This window comes from Anneissia japonica, unplaced genomic scaffold (assembly GCF_011630105.1).
Source record: "Anneissia japonica isolate Jap-2015-1 unplaced genomic scaffold, ASM1163010v1 scaffold287880_len176724_cov174, whole genome shotgun sequence".
Classification (NCBI taxonomy): domain Eukaryota; kingdom Metazoa; phylum Echinodermata; class Crinoidea; order Comatulida; family Comatulidae; genus Anneissia; species Anneissia japonica.
The window spans coordinates 77,129-90,889 of record NW_022708090.1 but is presented as its reverse complement, the minus strand read 5'-3'; the positions used below and the strand labels follow the sequence as shown (position 1 = coordinate 90,889).

At 34.0% G+C, this 13,761-nt stretch overlaps 1 protein-coding gene across 2 annotated transcripts in view; it reads right to left on the bottom strand.

Annotated features, from left to right (window-relative positions):
• Nucleotides 1-1,823, bottom strand: part of LOC117106469 (protein lin-32-like) — a 44,437-nt gene extending 42,614 nt beyond the window's left edge. For both annotated transcript variants that reach the window (XM_033247832.1, XM_033247833.1), the window contains exon 1: nt 1,472-1,823. The gene's annotated coding sequence lies outside the window, so the exon portion shown is untranslated. The remainder of the gene's footprint in view (nt 1-1,471) is intronic.
• Between the last annotated feature and the right edge of the window lie 11,938 nt (nt 1,824-13,761).

Genomic DNA, 13,761 nt, shown 5'->3' with positions numbered 1-13,761 from the left:
CAAACGGATATCTGTAGCCCATCCTGTGCTTTGTGGTCCGTCGCTATCACTCCAATTACCAGGCCTAAATAGTTAATACACTACTTAAAGATCGTAACTTAACCATTCAAGATATAAAATATATCTCTAAAAATAACAAAATAGCCAGTGTTCTCAAAGAAAGCTGGCAAAAAACGTCAGCTAAATAGACCAAGAACACATATTGCAGATGTTCAATCGACAATTGACTTGAAATACATTGCTAATCTTGTTGCTTTTAGGCTTGCAAAACAACATACTCGTACTGTATTCCGGAATAAAACACATTCATTGAGTTTATATAACGTATTCTGGTTATTCTACAGTGAGATAGAATAATGACTGCTATTTGGCCTACTAATTATCACAGCGCGAGTTCTTATGTAAAGCGCTTTAAAAAATTACATTACTGGCCCGGGATGTATCAATCTCAGCTTAGTAAATGTCTTAAGTCAATAAAGTTAAGATGTCCTAAGAAAATAACTTAAGCTGATTTATTAGCCATTTCACACAAAATCTTAGCTTAAAAATCAACTTAGATGGCACATTCGTACAATCGAGTTTTTAATTTAAAGCAATTTTAGGCTAAGCAATATTGATAAATCTTACTTAAGTAAAAAGTGGACTTTAAGCTGATTTCTAGTTAGTAGTTAGATATATCCGGACCATGTTCTATATGTTAAACTGATATAATAATAATATAAATAATTAGTTAGTAGGCCTACGTAATTATTAAGCAAAAATAATCCAATATTAGACTAAATAATATGAACACGTTTTCTCCCCTTGGAATTTTGCAGGGCCGTCTATGTGTTTTTACTATCACGAGACAACCGATAAAAACGGTTGTTTAAATAATATTACTCAAATAAAATAAGACATGATTCTAAATATTTTACCAATGCGACCCAATAAAGCTTGAAACGCTGAGAAACACGACCTCTTTATCTATATTATGAATTATTTATCTGAATTCGCCTAGGTCTACAAGTTGGTATTGCATAAAACATACGATAGTCTCTGTACCGTATACATTCTATTTAGGCCTAGACCCCACTATTAATTTTGTTTGAAAGAGTTGCCAGAGCTTGGGTATCTGGGGCGGATGCAGGAATTGGCGGTAGGGAGTGCATGAGAGTCGACAACACCATGGTTGGGGCTGAGGTGTGAACATTTTAAGAATATGGAATTTGCACTCTCATACCTTAAAAATATTACCGGTAATTCATATCAGCAATATAATACAACAATTATTTTTCTTAGTATAATTTAGGGGGGGGGGTGCGATCGCACCGTTTGCACCCCCTGCATCCGCACAAGGGTACAGCCTATACTAAATAATGGGGACTGTATATTAAACAATTGCAAACGTTATAATATCAAATAATAACAGTCCACATGAACGAAACAATGAAAATACATAGCCTGGAATATAAAATTATTATAGACTCACCTTGGTTTTACACTAGTATAGACGTACACGTGTGATCTGGTCTGCTTTGAAGGTGTATTACCGGTTTCTGTTTCCTGCTCTCAAGGGCGCAATGCACGAATAAGCTTCTAACGTATTATGCTCTAGTGCCTGAGATCCGCTGACTGAGTCCAATGCGCCTTGGCAGCAGCCTAAAAATCGTGCTTAACTTCTGCTTACAATCGGCCAGAGAAGTGAGTTTCACAGGAGTTGCATATATCAAGTGATTGCTTGCCGATGATAGGTCAGTATTTCTCACACAGGTTCACGCGAGTAACTCTTTAAACGCCCGAGCGTTGATACTCAGTGTAACCAACTAACACGGTGGGAAGAAATAAGGCACGGCTTCCGACAGCGTTACTCCGCGATGGGAGTGCCCGAGCTGATATACAAACTAGCTAATTGATAACTTCCGATTGAAAATCAGGAGATTTGGCCTATTTATCATCTCGGGTGAAAACGGATTTATGTTCTTAAACATAATAATTATAGCTTTTTTTAATATCTGTTATTGTTTTCTTCTTTTTCAGCCTGAATATTAGGCCTATACTTTTCAGCCAAGCAAGGGTATATCGAACAAATATGGGCCTAAATTTTGATCATTTCATCGTCAGTAATCTTTCAACATCCTCATCCTCACCTTCATCCTCATCATCACCGCCATTGCAATATCATTTTCACCGTCACCATCATCATCATCATCATCATCATCATCACCATTACCACCACCACCATCATCATTCTCCTCTTCATCATCATCATCACCACCAATCATCATTGACATAATCGTTTTCATCGACATCATCATCATCATCATCATCATCATCATCATCATCATCATCATCATCATCATCATCATCATCATCATATTCATAATTAATCAACAGCATTATCATTATGTCTGTTACTAGTAGTGATGTAAATCCTACGTAAATGAATTTGGGTATTTCATATTCAGTTATAGACACTCAAATTGGTGAAATAGCGTGGGAATCGTTATTTGTGTGTTTGTTTGCGTCGCGGACGCATTACCAATAACGTACTCACATGGAGAGAGGGTCCAATGTAGACATAGTGTCTTGCCCAAGGACACAAGCGCCTGCACTGTGAGGACCCGACCCCCGAGCAGAGTAGGTTCAATGATTATACGATATAATACCAGACAGCGAAACAATATTGATTGAATATTTTTATGGTTATTAAAACATCATCAGAAATCCCTGATTATTTTATTAATAAAGAAATATTAAATCGATATGACCGTCATAAACAAATTAAATCAAAACCAGGAATCTCTAGTTATATCAAAACATCGTGGGAAAAAATTGTAGAAACAACGAGTGACTTGCCATGCAGTGAAAAAAAAATATTTGAAAACAGCTAGACACTGATATTGAGTTGGCTTAATAGACTTCCAGTTCAATATCAGCATAATTTTTGTTAATATCGATTTTAAAAAGAAAAGTCACCAGTTTCAATACAATACAGATCATGTTTCAATGTTAAAAATGACTAAAATAGGCCATACAGCTGTTTTCTAATATTATATGTACGAAAAAAGTTAGTGTACTTTAATATATCGATGTTTATGTTAGTTTAAAAACTCCTGTCGGAAGTCCTTTATTCTCGAAAATTCCCCTCCCCCGCCCCTCTAATTAAATTCGGATCTCTCGGTATAGTAACATACATTTTATCATATTGAACTGTCCAGGCTATCATTTTTTTTCGACAAAAAACTATTTTATGCCCATATATAGGCATGATGCATTTGCAAGTTCATTAGAAAAATATATATTTAACGAGGGTGATGCATGACATAAACCTAATCATTTGCATTCTCGATATAATCAATCTCTTGATATTGGAGTGTTTTGGTTATAACATGATTTAAAGCCAACATTTCCGAGGTTTTTATGCTCGCCAAGACGCCCAACTTCACCTCACCCTATGAATAACCTGTGTAGCCGGGCAAAGCCCCTTTTGGATGGTTACTTTCCGCTTGTATTGAAGTTCTTCTGTTCCTAAACTAAAGTAGTGCTACTCTAGTAGTAGTAGTAGTAGTAGTCGATCAAAAGACATTCCAACTGGCAACAGAGAATGCGTCGTCTAGTACTAGTTAGTCACGCTTGACTGAACACTGACTATGGATCAACACTTGACAACGCTTGACTAACTGTTGATTAACGCTTGACTAACGATTGGCTTTTAAATATTGTGTCACTTTCCACTTTAATTTTTTAATATTATTATATTTAGGCATACATTCCGTACATACGTCTACACTTGTCTTCAATGGATTAAAAACAGATTGTGTAAAACCTGGTAACCCCTCAAAATTTCGTTGATAAACACTTCAAATTTCCAATGAAGCAAAGAAAATAGTTTTCGTTTTGTTAGATGAGGGAGGCGGGGGTCACTCGATGGTTATGTGAGGGGCGCTAGGTCGCAAAAAAAGGTGATATGAGCCACTAGTCTGCGGAAATCGAGATTCAATCGGTGTGTTAATAGGCAAGGAAAACAATCGCGAATGTTACATTCCCGTTTTGCTGGGTAACTTACGGTATGGTACGGTACGGTACTTATTCGAATTGAATAAACGCCCCATCCAATAAACTCTCCCATATACGTTCTACTCCAGTTGAATTACATTTTTTCTAACCTGGTTGGGATCAATAAGTCTTTATGATCACGTAATAACACATTTTCACGGTAATTGTGTGTTGTAGCTCCACGTTTAAATTTACAGTGACATTATGATGCGTTTATTTGAGCGTACGTTTCCATTTTACACCCCCAAAAACACGTCTCTCGAATAAACGCACCTAAAATTTCCTTCTCAATAATAAACGCCCCGAGCGTTAATTCGAACAAATACAGTATTAAAAATAAGCAATTCAAATATTGAATTTTATTTTGAATTGAACTCAGCTAAACACCGACAGTACATTTTTAAATACCAAATAAAAAATGATATATAGTCAAATAAAACTTATAATCCAACGTAAACGCTTTGAGTCACAAGAATTATCTAAATCAAAATCCTCTGTCAAATCAAAGATTGACTTACCATGAAGGTATCACCTCTAAGGTCACTGGGGGTTGAGTAGGGTCGGTATATGTCGAGTTATCATCTGATGGGATGGTACGATCTTATGAAATCAATTTACTGTTTCCTCTCATTGGCAACGCGACACGTCAATTGTATGCAAATGAAATCATCAGGGTAGGCCTAACCATGAACTTGAACTACCCCAGGTCTTGGAGTTGTTGAATTACCAAACTTAAAAAAAAAAGAAAAGAGAAGAAAAACCATATCAAATGGTTAAATAATACTAATACCAAGATTCAAGATTCCAGATTCAAGATTCAAAACTTTATTCATTGTCAGTAAGGAAATTTCATTTCTCGCATCGGAACAGAACAGTAGATAAAATGCAAGAAGAAAGTTAAAAATCAACGCAAGACCGTTAAAGTGACAGAAGAATGCTATCCTGAATTTACGTCAGGTGCGCCTAAACTAACCCCTAGGCCTACGTCTTCATGCCATTGTTGCACATATACCTTCAAACTTGCGCACACTACATTGGGGCCGTGGGGAAAGCCAAGATTCCATAACATTGCTACACGCTATCGTTGAAAGCCTTAGGTAAAGCTGATTAGTCCGTCAGATAGGAGCGCTTCCTGACTGCGTCAGGCACAGCTGCTGTGTACAAATTGCGGTAACATTGTAGCGATTTTATGGTAACTTGACCGCACGTTGACTAATATTGCTGCTAAAGGTGTTCGTCCATAAACATTCAATAAAACAATCAATCATTTACAGTAATCGGGTCAAATAAAGTTTTAACTTTTAGCCAACGAAACAGTGCGAAACAATTATTTTTTTTGCTGATTTACTCAGTTATTTTACTACAAAAAAGTTTCTTAAAAGTTGACTCACTTTACGCAAAAACATGAAAAAATCTGAACCCATTTTCTTAAAATCTTACCAATTTTAGGCTAAATATGAGAATCCTGGACCAATTGTTCAAAAAAGTAGACTCATTTTATGCATGAAATTGCATAATTTTGGCCCATTTTAAAAAAATGTGGACCCATTCTTTGTGGACCCATTAGAAAAATTGTGTGGGACTATCCTAACTGTTCCAATAGCTGGCTCGGCAACTTAGTTAAATATGGTTCAAACGTATATTAAAATATTCAAAAATGTATATGGTCAAAACAGAGTATTTATATTTGGATTTCATTTCGTTTCATTTCATTTATTTAATTACTTACATGCGAGATACACCAATGGTAGGCCTAACCCAATGAAGTCAGAAGGCAGCCGAAATAAATTATGTCGATCAAAATAAAAACATTCAAGGCACACGTAGCATTTCGGTACATATTCAAAATGACTGCAGAACATTAAAATAACACCCAGGTGGTACTCGTTTATACCCCAGGACGAGTGCAAGGGTCAGAGAAAAGCACTCGGCACCTGACACGAGTTAGTGACCCTATGATCTGTCTCTTATACACATCTAGATGTGTATAAGAGACAGGTGTACATCACCTCAGCTCCAACATGGTTGGGGCTGAGGCGCGAAAATTTTGAGAATATCGAGCTCTGGGTGCCTGACACATTAGGGGCCTATTGTGCTGTCTCTTATACACATCTAGATGTGTATAAGAGACAGGTATATACATCATCATATACTAGAGATAAACTAAATCTTCTTGCGGTAAAGCTATAAATATATATAGGCCTAAATAAATGTTACCGGTACATGTTAAAGAAGAGGACTCTGTGAGTGTGAAAAAACAGGTACCTCGACCGGCATTTGAACCCGGGACTTTCTGCTGTCTATGCAGATATAGGCCTACATGAGCACTGTTTCTATCATTTACCTATTTGCTTATAGTGTATATTTACACTTCATTATATATGATAATATATTTTACAAAATGATATTAGACAGCTGACCTAGGTTGAAACTGCCGACTCAACCATATCCAGCTGTTTCAGTAGCTGGTGTTCTCAGAACAGTTTTCCAAACAAACAAAAATTATCACTGACGACATTTGAGAGAAGAAAAGAAACTGTGACAAAGAGGTTATGTCAAAGTGACATTCTGAAATTGATAGAAAAGTAAAGTTATCGTTTAATTTGATTGTGTTAGTTCATCCCGTGGTCATTGTGTAGACCTACTATGGAGGGTGGTAGGACAAGTACTCTATATCTACGTTTACCTAACATAGGCCTATATAATGATTACTGAGAAAAACTGAGAAAAATAACTATGCCAAACTTAACATTAGTTCCATGTCAAAATGACATTTTGAAGTTGACAGAAATCTAAGGTTATCGTTTATATATAATAATGTTAGTTCATCCCGTGGTAATTGTAGAACAAGTGGTCTAAATCCACGTTTACCAAACATATAATTATTATTGACAAAAACTGAGAAAAAATGAACTTTGACAAAGATATTTTGTCAAAATGACATTTTGAAGTTGAGAGAAAAATAAAGTTATCATTTATTCTGATTATTTTAGTGCATTGTAGAACAAGTGTTCTATATCTAAGCTTCTCAAACTGGTTAGAGACGAAAAATGATCGCCAAATATTTGTATTGTGCTCTCGAGTACTGTACGCGAAACATTTGACCAACGAATATATTGCTTATTTGTTGTGTATTTTAAAGAGCATACTAAATAAATAAAGTGAAAATCAACTTAATTAATCTTTAGTTGTGCTTTTTTAAATTTATTCATTCTGTTTATTTTTCATGTAATTAAATGAGTGTTATTGTTAATTATTTTCATCATCATTCATTTTTCATTTTATACACATACTGCTTTTACGTCATTTTACTTGACTGTTGAGACATCTAGTTGGCCAAATTTGTACCATTTTAACTTTTACAATTTTAACCTTTTTTTAAACAATATAGAGGGTGACCTTTCCAGCGTATCCTAGGTCCTAAAAGTGTGAACAAAATTTCAAACCGTGCATTTTACTGTGTTTGACAATAAAGTTTGAACTGAATTGAATTTAATTAATAAATATGGTTGTTGGTTCAATTATTAAAAACCTAAAGATTGGAATTTTGAATGAGACTGTTCATTTGTTATTTGTTTGTTACGGAGTTGTGCTAAAATTCTTTCCATCTTTGCTTGAAAATGTCAAAAAACTAGCTCTAAACAGAAGATTACGTTGACTTTTACCGACAATATTTTCAAATCTCCGAACAACACACTCACAAATAAAAATGTGCAGTTATGTAGTCTGTACTAATCTGCTAATAGTGCTTATTACACTTTTAAACGTATCTGCTCATTTTCTGGAACAATTACACGCGATTAAACTCTGTTAGTCTGGCGTCGCTAGTTTGTTTAAAGGAATCCTTGATCTGCAAAATTATTCCTATTAGCTTAGAACATTGACTAAGTGTACGCAATATATATTTAGGCCAAAAATACATTTCATGTATAGAGCAAAAAAAAAACAACTCTTTGGCATCTTGCTTGACTCTGTGTTGTGTTATGTTGTGTATGATGTTTTTTATGTTGATGCTTTCTGGGGCAATATGGGGATTTCGCAACCTTAAAACAACGATACCGTAACGAATATAAATAGGCCTACGTCATCTCCATTACCCTCATTCGTCTGCCTAAAACATTTTAAAAATATATACGAACTGTATATGATAATTGATTCATTTGAAAGTCATGGATCGCCTAAAAGATGATGACGAGATGGATTAACTAAAATGATGACGTAACCGTATTCGTTATCGTTTTCAAAAGCTTGCGAAACTTTCTTAATTATTCGTGCGAATCGAAAGCATAGGTTCTCTTCCTGAGCTCTGATTGTTGGCGCATTTTTCGCTTCGCAAAAAGTAGAAACAGTTCGAACTACTGATTTTGTTAAGCGAAAAACTCCGATAGAAATTTGAATGCATAGGCCAAGAAAATTCAGGGGTTCTGATGTTCTAGCAGACTAATCTTGACGAATTTCTATTGTAGTCTCCCTACAGGGTAGACCTCGTTTACGTAAGCTGCGCACTTTTCATTAGTGCAACTGGTGCAAGTGGAAGTAGATGTTTTTGTTGAGGACGTCGAAGTCACAGTGTTACTCGGATAAGATTTGTTTATTTAAATGTAAGTTCCTTACGCTCACCAGAGCACCTCTGGACTTTCTCAATATCTAGGCCTAGAGCTTTGGCATAGGGTTGTAGTGCCTTTCCAAACCATCTACTTAAACTGTACCATACTTTTAAAACTAAATTTGAACCCAAGATCTTTTAATCTATACCGATTTTTAAAGATATTCCCGCGAGCAAACTACTCTCAAATCTGAGATATCGCAAAAGTACGAAAACGATAACGAATACGAATACTTCATCTTCATTATCGTAATTTGTGCCCAAAACATTCTTAATAATACGTATACGAGCTGAATAATCGTTGATACATTTAAAAGTCACTGATCGTCTACGTTGTGACAAATGGGCCTTGGTTACTGTATGGGATGAATTGACTAAAAAACCGTATTCGTTTTGGTACGTTTGCGAAAACTCCCTATTGTCTGTCTGTGTAAACACACAACCTCAATTTATTACCGTAGTTATATCCAAAATTAGGTCGTTTATACGTCATTTTAACAGGAATGTTATTTAACTATTAAAATGGTTTCTAAAGTTAAACAACATTATCTAAGGGGTTAGCTGTACCAAGTTAATCAGTTCGTTCAAGTGGCTCCTATCAATAGGCTTTTTTTAGATGAACCATATTAAGAAATATAGTATTAAATTTTTTTAACTTAAATTTTAACGCGATATACCTATATCTTTTTAAACATCACTCTGTAAACAGATCAGTAACGTAGACAAGTAAGAACAACCAAAGTAAAATGACATTGATGAAGTTGGTTAGGCCTAGGTGTGCCACGTTGCTAAAACTAACAAACAACGTTAAAACACAAAACGGTTAGAATGTAAACAACATTATCTAAAGGGTTATATAGCTACTACCAAACTTAACATAAGTTCGTTCAAGTAGGTTCTATTAATCATAGACATTAAATCATAAATAACCAAAAATAATATAGTTTGGAAGTGTGTCATCATCTTAATAAAAGTATAAATTCAACAGGATATTATAGGTCATCCGGATAAACAGGATTCCGTGGAAGACCCGAAAAATGATTTGTCATGAAAAAATCGCTATGATAAAATGGGTCTCAATTAGTCGATAGGCCTAAGAGGTCCACATGTTGAAAAAAACTGTTCTATTAAAGAAGATGTAGCTTCGTGATTAAGATTCTTACCTCCAAATCCCAGGTTTATCAGTTCAGTTTCTGTCATGGTAACATGAAATTTCCACGACTAAAATCATTTCCATTCCCTCATGACAAATTTACAAGTGATTAACTTTCATTAAAAACACAAGTTAGTTTTTATACTTTTTGCTACGATAATTTAAATGGTTTGAAAGACAACGGCTGAAGTTACAACATGACCAATAATTAAAAATTTAATAACGGTTTAACTATTTAATGTTTTATTATTTGAATTATTATTATTAGTTCAGCACCACAAACAGTATGTATAAGTTCTACTGTTTTCTCTACTCTCTCCGTTCCACGCGCCTCAGGATATTGGTTAAGTAACAATTATTGTTGTGTCTTCTTAATAATGTGACCATTATAATAATAATAATAATAATAATAATAATAATAATAATAATATTAAAAATAATAATAATAATGATGATGATGATGATGATGACAATGATGATGATGATAATAATAATAATAAACATGATTAAAATGATTTGAGGTTCCAGCGACTTCCCGGACACGCAGGTGCTCAAGCGAAAAACAACAGGATACAACTTTTGATTAGCATAGTCAAACTACAATACCTATGCCTGCAGTGTCTGCAGGTTCTCTTTGATTTAATCTAGTGTTTCCAAATACGAACTTCATTGTCCTTGATACTAAAGACCTATTCATAATTTCAATGAACGAAATTTTGGCTAGCCGCCGACGCACCCCTGTCTCTGGCTGATATCTATTAGGAAAGGGAGTGTCCACCAATGGGGGTGTATTCCGTCTTTCTAAAATGTTAGCGTAAAGTAATCACCGAAACAAACATGTATGAATGCGCAATCAAACAGTTCATAAATGATGATTCTTTTAAATGATTGGAGTGTTTTTTTTTATTCTGTATTCAAAAATAATGATTAATATTATTGATAACGAAATTATTAATTTATAGTATTAATATTTATTAACAATAATAATTTTACAGTAGACCTAAAGGTTAATTTATATAATGCAATGGACGCTTTTTTGTCTCACAAAAAAATAATAATATTAATAGTAATAAAATGTAATAAATTTATCACAATTAAGATCATTGCGTACCACACAATCGATCGGAGCACCTACAGTGGGGGATTTTAAAAAGCTCGCGCCCCTAGGCGCCCTTCGGAAGAAATTAAATGCTTAGCAAAAAAATTACACTTAGGTAGTTAGAAATCACTTTATTTTGCAAGCTAAATCTTCTCACTTAATCACAGAGCCTCCAATTAACCTCCGCTCCCCCTCCCGCCAGGTCAACACTCCTATACGTCACTGAGCTTTCGCCAATTGATCAGATAAAAGCTTCACTGTAATTCTTTATGTGTTGATTTGATCTCTCTGATTTTGTGAAAGTGCATTCGTCAATGCAAGTCTATTCTGAGAATTGATGTAATAATAGAAACATGAGTTTCGTTTCAAGGTGTTTCGGATATACAGGCTTCACTGTGATTATACCGTTATTATAAAAGAAACATTGCGGTATATTTAGGGACTAACTCGTCCTTGATGTTAATGACTTTTTGTAATAGTACACGCCAGCATAGGCTGGGAGGCCGGTCATCCAGGTAGTGTGGCAGTAGGCAATCAAAACACAAATGTCTGTTTTTTTTAATGTATGCCTATAACTGGAATCCAACAACGGAAATAGGTGGTACTTAATTATATTAATAATAATAGTTTTATTATTAATAAACAAATTTTAACTGACATACTTGTAACAAGTATTACGATAAGTAATACGCTCATGTTCATACATGGCTGACAGTCAAAATTTTTCAAACATAACATTGATATAACAGTAGTAGAATGGAGTGTATGACCAATAATTAATAGGAAAATGGTTATAAAGAGTAGTATGTTATGCGAACATAGTGCTCGATGGCTGTAACAACAAAGTAATTTTATAATCAAGAAGTTAGTCTATAACACGGATTTGTTACAACGAATGAATAAGTAGTTATTCGTTTACAAGAAAAGAAATGAACGAGTATTTCTCCATGGTTAAGCGTGCACCCAAACACCAATGAAAACTATAAGAAAGTATTTATCAATTAATTCTTATTTTATGAACTAATAAGCAAATTGCATTGTAGGTCTGCAATTCACTTTATATTTTCATTTATTTATTCATTTATTAAATCATTTATTGATCCTTTTTTCATCCACTCATGGTATTCTTTCGTTCGTTCATTCATTCATTCATTCAGAATATTGAATCATCATCACCACCACCACCACCATCATTATCATTTTGGTAAGATCAAATACAATACAAAATAATAGAAACAAAAACAAAATTTGAATATATATATTATATAATTTTCAAGCATGATGTAATAATAATAATAATAATAATACATTTCTTATATTGCGCAAACATATCTGACGACATCTCAATGCGCTTTACAAAATTTAAAATGTATAATTTTAACAAAAATACATGTAGCATGACGTAATAAAATAGCACATATTAAAATGATACCATCTAACTATAAAACTTAAAAATATTATATTCCTTATTATATTCATGTTCGAAATTCACAACGAAGTATAAAAATTCGATGAGAGATTAACACACACTTGGTAAATGAGTTTTAACTTTAATTTTAACAAAAAGATGAGATTTTAAAATCTCAGAAATTAAATATAATATTCATACAATGCACTTTCAGTGCTTAAATTTCAAGAACATTAAATGCTAGAATCAATTATCAAAAATATATATTGTTATTATTATTATTATTATGGGCAATTCCAATCAATATGTGATAATCAAATCGATTATCCATACATAGAATAATGATTTAGTTAACACTCATTCACAGAATTGAATCTATGGAAGGGTATTACTAAAAGTATTAGTGACTTAAATTGCAATTATCAATAATCAATCGATCGATTACGAATACATGAGATGATCAACATTCACCTCTCAAGCCGGGCACTCACTGCCTCGTAAGCCATTCGTACGACCGTCGCATGATGAATCCCAATCCGTTTTCTGTGAACGAAAGACGACGCAACGGCGTGCCGTCTGCTGATTGTCGGTGGCAGTCTGAATGGATCGTCTTTAAAAACGATCCGCTGCGCGCGCGTCGTCGCGTTGCGTTCTTTATAGAATCGCGTCGGCCGACGACCGTCGTGCCCGACTTTAACCAATTGCAGTCTGAATAGAGTATGCTAACAATTCTTATAGACAGCAAATAAAAATCAATAGATCAATAACACAATTGATCGATTTTCAATAAATGGAATGATCTACCACATAAAACACACAATGCATTTTTTCCCCAAAGAATGCTAACAATTACTAGGATCGATCTCAACAAATTATTAATAATCAATCGATAATTAATAATCAGCAGATAGATTATCAATAATAGAATTATCTAATAATAGTCAATAGAGCAGTAACATAACAGAATTGATCGATTTTCAATAAATGGAATGTCCTTCATTCACCATATAACACACACAATGCATTTAAAAAAAAAATTTTAACCATTATTAGGGATATCAATTTCAACCAATTAATAATAATCAATCGATTAAACAATAATCAATCGACAGATTATCAATAATAAATAAATAATATTTAAGTAAGTAAGTGAGTATGTATGTATTATTTACTGTTAACCTGCCCGTGGTGGCCTTGCTATGGCGTCGCCCAATGTCAACCGATAACAACAAAAGTAATCTTCAACTTTAACATCACAATTTCCATTTCCACGGGAAGGTTAATCTATATTTTTTCTGTGGTTAAGCAAATAAACTTAACGAATACCAATTATGAAGTGTTTGATAGTATTTCTGGACTATTATCACTTTCTTTGTTAATTTTATTTTTGTCAGGGGAGCTTTTACAAAAATTTCGGTCTCTGTATATATAGGTGATGAACTATGTTTCATACGATA